The 7,216-nt window shown below is 28.1% G+C and overlaps 2 long non-coding RNA genes across 2 annotated transcripts; both read left to right on the top strand.

Annotated features, from left to right (window-relative positions):
* The first annotated feature begins 360 nt into the window (after nucleotides 1-360).
* On the top strand, nucleotides 361-1,382 carry LOC131640307 (uncharacterized). The gene is made up of 2 exons (XR_009295221.1): nucleotides 361-724; nucleotides 1,095-1,382. It is a non-coding gene; the product is annotated as an uncharacterized LOC131640307 (long non-coding RNA).
* A 4,129-nt stretch (nucleotides 1,383-5,511) lies between these two features.
* LOC131640306 (uncharacterized) lies at nucleotides 5,512-6,542 on the top strand. The gene is made up of 2 exons (XR_009295220.1): nucleotides 5,512-5,884; nucleotides 6,255-6,542. It is a non-coding gene; the product is annotated as an uncharacterized LOC131640306 (long non-coding RNA).
* Nucleotides 6,543-7,216: the final 674 nt, after the last annotated feature.

The following is a 7,216-nucleotide window of genomic DNA, read 5'->3' as shown; positions in this document are numbered from 1 at the left end:
GTCTTCGACATCATTATGATCTAATAGCGTTTCAATTTTCTAAAAATTCTTCCTCAGAGTCGCTGACCTGTGAAAGAACTTGGTGTTCATGTTGCTGTTACGCAAATATAACAACTTGATTCCAACAAATATAATATACCTTCTTCTTTTTTCATAACCATGTCCATATCCTTCCTTGATTGAGAAATGTTTGATTTATTAAAATGTTGATTCTATAATTATTTTAAAAGAAGTTATCTCTTGATAATTTCAATTAATAAATAAGTTCTTTACCAATAATAATTATAAATAAATGTTTAGTTACCTCTTCAATTCATTATTTTTACAATTAGTTTTATAATTCATAACAATTATTTTTCTTTCGAGATTTTTCTATTATCTATCATGAAAGGCTATAAGAGAAATAATTTTTTTTAAATAAAATTAAAGTTAAAATAAATAGAGAACATAAGATATAAACATAACACTTTGATATATCTTTAGAGATATCTAACACAAGTTACAGTTTTATGATTGTCTCTTTAAACTCCAATGCATTAAAATTTATTTAATTATAGTTTACATAATATAGAATTTTTACTTATAAAGTGATCAAACACATTTTTCAGTTTGTTACATGAAAACATGAAAAAAAATATGGCTCAACTTTCCAAGTTCCTTTATGTTTTGGTTATCATTATTTCTTTGTTTTTTACTTTAATTAATGGAGAAACAACGCCGCATGGTAAGTCATTCCTTGACACCATTTTCAAACTTTCTTTTATTAATTCTCTCCGTTCCTTTTTAAGTGTCGTTTTAGAAGAATTTTTTTTTCCTATTTAAGTGTAGTTTTATAATTTAATTTATAATTTGTCATTTATACACTTATTTTCTCAATAACTCCACCTCAAATTTTTCAATTAGTTATTAGAAAAAGAGAGTGTATGATTGAATTTATTTTAAAAGAGAAAAATAAATAAGAGTATAATAGAAAAAATAACTCTAATAATTCACTATTTTGATTGAAGAGTTTTTTTGGTAAAACGACACTTAAAAAGGAACAGAGGGACACTATTTGATAGTAAGAATAATTTTTCTTTTATTTGACTTTCCAGATCCATTTTATTGCAAAACTACGGCAGATTGTGCTTACAAGACGTGCCCCAGTCATTTGGATCCAAAGTGCATTCATTATAGGTGTCAATGCATATAATTTTGTTTTCGTGTCATGATATTGGTATTTTTTTTAATAATATTTTATATTTTCTTTTATGTATCTATTATCTTTTAAATAATTTGACTAGCACAAAATTATCTTATTAAGTGTTGTTAATCGGGTTGCTTTTAAAAAATATTAAATAAAACGTTGTCACTTATAGAATTATATAGTGAAGAAAACATTATCTTTTTCTGCATCTAGTATAAGATATTACAGAGATATAAATTTATAAATATTGATATGTATTTAAGAATGGTTGACAATAACTAAATTTAAAAAATAATAATATTAGATCGTCATTCATATTCAAAAGCACATGTGTGTGACACCGTTCACTTCAAAAATGCTAAAAAAGAATAAATATATATAAAAATTCATAAAAATATAAAAATATGTTACCAGATGAAATAAACTTTTTAAATAAAGTATTTTTAAAAATGTTGGATGGATCGATCTTTAGTAGCATCATTTTTTTTTAAATTTGGCACATCATATATATATATATATATATATATATATATATATATATATATATATATATATATATATATATATATATATATATATATATATATATATATATATATATATATATATATATATAAATCAAAATTTAATGGTCGTGATTCATTGTTCTCATTTTTCATAATAACCAAGTGTTCTCACTTTAGTCGTCCCATGTATATATATATATATATATATATATATATATATATATATATATATATATATATATATATATATATATATATATATATATATATATATATATATATATATATATATATATATATATATATATATATATATTTTAAAGTTGTTAAGTCTCTTAGAAATTTTTGGAGTCAAATTTAAGGATAATTTTTTAGTTATCTTGTTTACTTATTTTTTTTATTTATTTAATTATATTTTCCTTTTCTTTTTCAATTATTATTTTTTCATAAAACTATCTTATCCCATTAACTTCTTATTTTATTTTCCATTTTTTTTTATTCTTTCAAACTCACGTTTTTTATTTTGAACGTAAATAAAAAAAATGTAATCCCACATTTCATAGTAAAAAATGCAAAAAAAAAAAAATTAGTAAATTAATAAATTATTATTATTATTATATTATTGTTATTATTATCATAAAAGTGTCATTAATTGTTTTATTTAATTATATTTTTCTTTTTAATTATTATTCATTTAAAATAATAAATAGCCAAAAATGCAAAAAAAAAAAAAAATCTTACTATATTAATAAATAATTCCAAAGTGATTAGAGAGAGTAGCTTGTACCATTAATTGTGAGTTGCTTTCAAAGATAACATTAGGCAATTATAGCAAAATAGCGCCTTGCATAGCTTCTTTCAAAGTCATGGCTTCTACTACAATGGTGGGTAAGATACCATAATCCCAAGCCACTCCTGCAACAATAAAGTTTCCGACATTGTTTCTTACACACCACCCTCTATTAGTTGAACCCAAACTATTATTATAACCCGCATCCACATTACGCTTTAACTTCCCTTCATTTGACGAAGTCCAACCAATGGGTGGTGGAGGCCCCTGGGCCCTATCACTATTCCCTCTAGCTGAGAACTAATCATGCCAATTGAAATAGGCCTGTAAGCCAATTTTTGTAGCCTCTTCTCGAGTATCATTCCAAATAACATTATTCCTATTCTTCCAAATTTCATCCACCATTACAACAAATCTACCGACATCTCTTCTATCCTCTCTACTACAAATGTTAAGAATAAGGGATTTAGTATCACTAAAATTATGAATACAAGGTTCGATCATAGATGACAAACCTTCTGCCCGCCAACCTTGAATCATGGAATTGCACCTGGAAATACATGCCAATCGTCTTCATCATCGATTTCACAACTAGGGCAAAGAAACGAACATTGGACATGATGTTGAATGAGCCTAGACCGAGATGGGAGGCATCCCTTAAAAATTCTCCATAACAAATGTTTGGCTCTATGAGGAGCTATGATATTCTACAAATTACTCCAATTACCATCCACCCTTCTATTCCACGGATTTGCTTGGGATTTCCTCCTTAACCTACAGCCCGATCTGACACTATAAATTCCATTTTTCTCATCTCTCCATATCATGATATCTTGAACAACTTCCTCCACTAGCGGAACCATAAGGATATCCTTCGCCACTACAGGATCAAACAAAGACTGGATTACTTGCACATCTCATTGTTTAGTATTAGATATCATAAGGTTATTAACAGGGAGATTGTACACACCTTGCCCTTGAGGACCATCCAAACACCCTTCCCATTTCCCTCTTAGCCAAGGATCATTCATCACCATAATGTTACTTCCATCCCCTATACTCCACATGCACCAAATTGTTAAAACCTCTCTAGATTTCCAGAGGCTCCGCCAGACAAAAATAGGATTATAACCAAGAGAGGATTTAAGGAAGGAAGTTCTAGGGAAATACCTTGCTTTAAATACTCGTGAGACAAGAGAGTGGGGTTTCGCCAACATATTCCAACCTTGTTTTTCCACCATAGCCAAATTGAAAACTTTAAAGTCTCTAAAACCCACAACTCTTTCCATCTTCGACCCTATTAGCTTATCCCAAGCCAACCACCTAATTCCTTTATTATTACATCTACCACCCCACTAAAAGGAGTTCAACATCTTTTCAATCTCTTTTACCACCCCATCCGGGATAAGGCACACACTCATAATGTAAGAAGGAATAGATTGAAGAACAAAGTTAATCATCACGTCTTTCCCAGCTTTGGACAAAGACCTACCTTTCCACGAGTTGATCATATTCCATATGCGATCCTTAATAAACCCAAAATGCTCCTTCTCACTTCTACCAATAATCGACGGTAATCCCAAGTGCGATCCCGTTGCTAACACATGTCGAACTCTCATTAATCAGGCAAGATCCTCCTGAGCTGGTTTGCTTATATTACGGCTAAAAAACACATCAGATTTGATCAAATTTTTCTCTTGGACCGACGCTTCTGAATAGGTTTTAAGCACCTCTATCAGATTTGTCACTTCATATAGGTTTGCCATGCCAAACAAAAAACAATCGTCAGCAAAGAGCATGTGGGACACACTAGGTGCCCCCGACATATTTGGACACCATGAAGGTCTCCTCGAGAAGTGGCTCCTTTGATAAGAGCAAAAAAGCCTTCTGATATAAGGATAAAAAGATAGGGGACAGTGGGTCTCTTTGTCTCAATCCTCTTCCTGGTTGTATAGCTCCCAAAGTTTCCGTGTTAACTAGAACAAAGTATTGAACCGAGGTCACGCGCATCATAATCCAATGAATCCACCTACCAGCAAATTCCATCCCTTCAAAAAACCCCAATGCACCTTATCATACGCCTTAATAATAATAATCTTTAGCATCAACTGGGCTTTATTCCCCCCCCCGTTTTCCTTTTAAGAGCTTGAATAATTTTGATAGCTTGCATAGCATTATCAAGAATAGAACGTCCATCCACTAACGTTGATTGCTCTTCCGAAACATATTTGGACAAAACCTTCTTCAACCTATTGGCAAGGAGTTTCAAAACGATTTTATAGACCACATTGCACAATGAAATGGGACGAAGGTCCTTCATATCATGAGGATTCGAACACTTAGGAATAAGACATATATTTGTATCATTAAGAGTTGCTGGGAAATAACCTCTGTCCAACCAAACCTTGGCCGCCTAAAAAATATCACCCCCACATACTCCCTAATATTGTTGGTAAAAAGTCGGATTAAACTCGTCGGGACCAGGTGATTTATCAGGGTGCATATGAGTAAGACCTTCTAGCAATTCAGCCTTTGATATCTCATATAACAGAACTGCATTGTCTGCCTTAGAAATGGAAGGCTGGATAAGTCTTAAGACCAGATCAAATTTTCCATGCTTCGGAGCAAAAAGAGTTTTAAAATAATTCTTGGCTATTTACACATGCCTTCTTGGGAGCAGTCTTCGACATCATTATGATCTAATAGCGTTTCAATTTTCTAAAAATTCTTCCTCAGAGTCGCTGACCTGTGAAAGAACTTGGTGTTCATGTTGCTGTTACGCAAATATAACAACTTGATTCCAACAAATATAATATACCTTCTTCTTTTTGCATAACCATGTCCATATCCTTCCTTGATTGAGAAATGTTTGATTTATTAAAATGTTGATTCTATAATTATTTTAAAAGAAGTTATCTCTTGATAATTTCAATTAATAAATAAGTTCTTTACCAATAATAATTATAAATAAATGTTTAGTTACCTCTTCAATTCATTATTTTTACAATTAGTTTTATAATTCATAACAATTATTTTTCTTTCGAGATTTTTCTATTATCTATCATGAAAGGCTATAAGAGAAATAATTTTTTTTAAATAAAATTAAAGTTAAAATAAATAGAGAACATAAGATATAAACATAACACTTTGATATATCTTAGAGATATCTAACACAAGTTACAGTTTTATGATTGTCTCTTTAAACTCCAATGCATTAAAATTTATTTAATTATAGTTTACATAATATAGAATTTTTACTTATAAAGTGATCAAACACATTTTTCAGTTTGTTACATGAAAACATGAAAAAAAATATGGCTCAGCTTTCCAAGTTCCTTTATGTTTTGGTTATCATTATTTCTTTGTTTTTTACTTCAATTAATGGAGAAACAACGCCGCATGGTAAGTCATTCCTTGACACCATTTTCAAACTTTCTTTTATTAATTCTCTCCGTTCCTTTTTAAGTGTCGTTTTAGAAGAAATTTTTTTTCCTATTTAAGTGTAGTTTTATAATTTAATTTATAATTTGTCATTTATACTCTTATTTTCTCAATAACTCCACCTCAAATTTTTCAATTAGTTTTTAGAAAAAGAGAGTGTATGATTGAATTTATTTGAAAAGAGAAAAATAAATAAGAGTATAATAGAAAAAATAACTCTAATAATTCACTATTTTGATTGAAGAGTTTTTTTGGTAAAACGACACTTAAAAAGGAACAGAGGGACACTATTTGATAGTAAGAATAATTTTTCTTTTATTTGACTTTCCAGATCCATTTTATTGCAAAACTACGGCAGATTGTGCTTACAAGACGTGCCCTAGTCATTTGGATCCAAAGTGCATTCATTATAGGTGTCAATGCATATAATTTTGTTTTCGTGTCATGATGTTGGTATTTTTTTTAATAATATTTTATATTTTCTTTTATGTATCTATTATCTTTTAAATAATTTGACTAGCACAAAATTATCTTATTAAGTGTTGTTAATCGGGTTGCTTTTAAAAAATATTAAATAAAACGTTGTCACTTATAGAATTATATAGTGAAGAAAACATTATCTTTTTCTGCATCTAGTATAAGATATTACAGAGATATAAATTTATAAATATTGATATGTATTTAAGAATGGTTGACAATAACTAAATTTAAAAAATAATAATATTAGATCGTCATTCATATTCAAAAGCACATGTGTGTGACACCGTTCACTTCAAAAATGCTAAAAAAGAATAAATATATATAAAAATTCATAAAAATATAAAAATATGTTACCAGATGAAATAAACTTTTTAAATAAAGTATTTTTTAAAATGTTAGATGGATCGATCTTTAGTAGCATCATTTTTTTTAAATTTGGCACATCATATATATATATATATATATATATATATATATATATATATATATATATATATATATATATATATATATATATATATATATATATATATAAATCAAAATTTAATGGTCGTGATTCATTGTTCTCATTTTTCATAATAACCAAGTGTTCTCACTTTAGTCGTTCCATGTATATATATATATATATATATATATATATATATATATATATATATATATATATATATATATATATATATATATATATATATATATATATGTTAAAGTTGTTAAGTCTCTTAGAAATTTTTGGAGTCAAATTTAAGGATAATTTTTTAGTTATCTTGTTTACTTATTTTTTTTATTTATTTAATTATATTTTCCTTTTCTTTT

This window comes from Vicia villosa, unplaced genomic scaffold, assembly GCF_029867415.1.
Source record: "Vicia villosa cultivar HV-30 ecotype Madison, WI unplaced genomic scaffold, Vvil1.0 ctg.003051F_1_1, whole genome shotgun sequence".
Lineage (NCBI taxonomy): Eukaryota > Viridiplantae > Streptophyta > Magnoliopsida > Fabales > Fabaceae > Vicia > Vicia villosa.
Note: the sequence above shows the minus strand (reverse complement) of the source record. Positions and strands in the feature narration are given on the sequence as shown.